Below are 1,435 nucleotides of genomic sequence, written 5' to 3'. Positions count from 1 at the left end.
AATCCCCCGGGAAAACCCCCGGATTGAGGGGGGGCCCCGGGCCCCACTTTTTACCCCCCTGTACTCCCCGGGAGGGCACATTCAGCTTAGCTTTTTTCCGTTAGTTTTAAAACCCCTGGTTTTTGCTTTTTTTTAGGTAGATTTTGGTGGGCCCCACGTGTGGGACTTTGTATTTTACCGAGGAGCAGGGGGGCAATTTTTTATTCTCCAGTACTTTTCCCCCCGCCCTTTCTTTTTCAGATTTTTGTTTTTTAGCACTTTTTGCAGTTAATGGGGCCAGTTTAGGGGGTTTAGTGGCTCCAAACTTAGTTTGGGGGGGGTTATTCCTCAGTGCATTCTTTTTTTTAAAAAACCTGCTCTCCCCAAGGCAGCCTCAGCCCCCTTGGTTGCCTTTTTCAACAGTGTTGGGGAGGATAGTGTAGTATGGGTTTTTCAGTGTTTTGTCTTTTTTGGGGAGTGGATTTTTCCCTGTTGGTTTTGTCCAGTCTGTACTTGGTTTTTTTCTACTGGTGTTTTAGTTCTGGATATAATTTCCTGACTGTGAGGGCCGGGGAAAGCCCAGGAGTGCTGGTTTAGAGAGAGACAAACAGACCCCCCCTTCTTTTAAAAAACAGCTTCAAAAAGGGAAAATGGGGGAGGGGGGGGGGACGATCCCAAAAGGGGGACATCCCTGGCCCAAAAAAAACCCAGCCCGCTGAACAAGAGAGGATGGATGGGGGGATCCAAAAGCAGCCAGGAAACAGTAGATGGGGGACAGGGGGACCGGGGGAAATTAAAACGGCTTCAGGAGTGAAAAAACGCGAAACGGGGAAAAGAATTTTCCCCGTAAAAACCCTAGTAAAATGGTTTTCAACCTTTCCTTTTATCCAGCAAAAAAAAAAGCCTGGGGTACGGGGGGAATAAAATTAAAAGCGGGGAAACCCCTAGGGGGTCCCCCCAATCATATGCCAGGGGGGCGTTTTTCCCCACCTACCTTGTGGAATAACCAAACCTCTCCCACGTAGCAGAGTCCAAACTTACAGGGGATTTTTCCCAAACCCCCCCCACTCCCCCCTTGCCAAAATTTTTTTAAAAAACCCCCACAAAGGGCCATATTTTTATAAATATTCCCCCAAGGGGGGAAGGTGCCCCTTTTTTAAAGGGGGATGGCCAAACAGTTTTTTGGGCCACTTAAAAAAAAACGGGAAGGATTGGGGGGGGATACGAGGCCAGGGGGGAATTTTGTGAAAACCTATCCACCTCAGAGGGCCTAAAAATTTTCCCAAGGGTTTTTTGGGGCCCAAAGCTGCAGAGGAAACCCGGAGCTAAATTAAAAAAAATTGTCCCCCTTTTTGGGGGCCCCCACAGGGGGAAAAGGGGGGGGGACCTTCAAAGAAAAGCCTTTTTTGAAATTTTAAATTTCCCAGGGGGGATTTTTTCCCCACTGCTTTTCAGG

This window comes from Penaeus monodon, chromosome 29 (assembly GCF_015228065.2).
Source record: "Penaeus monodon isolate SGIC_2016 chromosome 29, NSTDA_Pmon_1, whole genome shotgun sequence".
NCBI classification, from domain to species: domain Eukaryota; kingdom Metazoa; phylum Arthropoda; class Malacostraca; order Decapoda; family Penaeidae; genus Penaeus; species Penaeus monodon.
Note: the sequence above shows the minus strand (reverse complement) of the source record.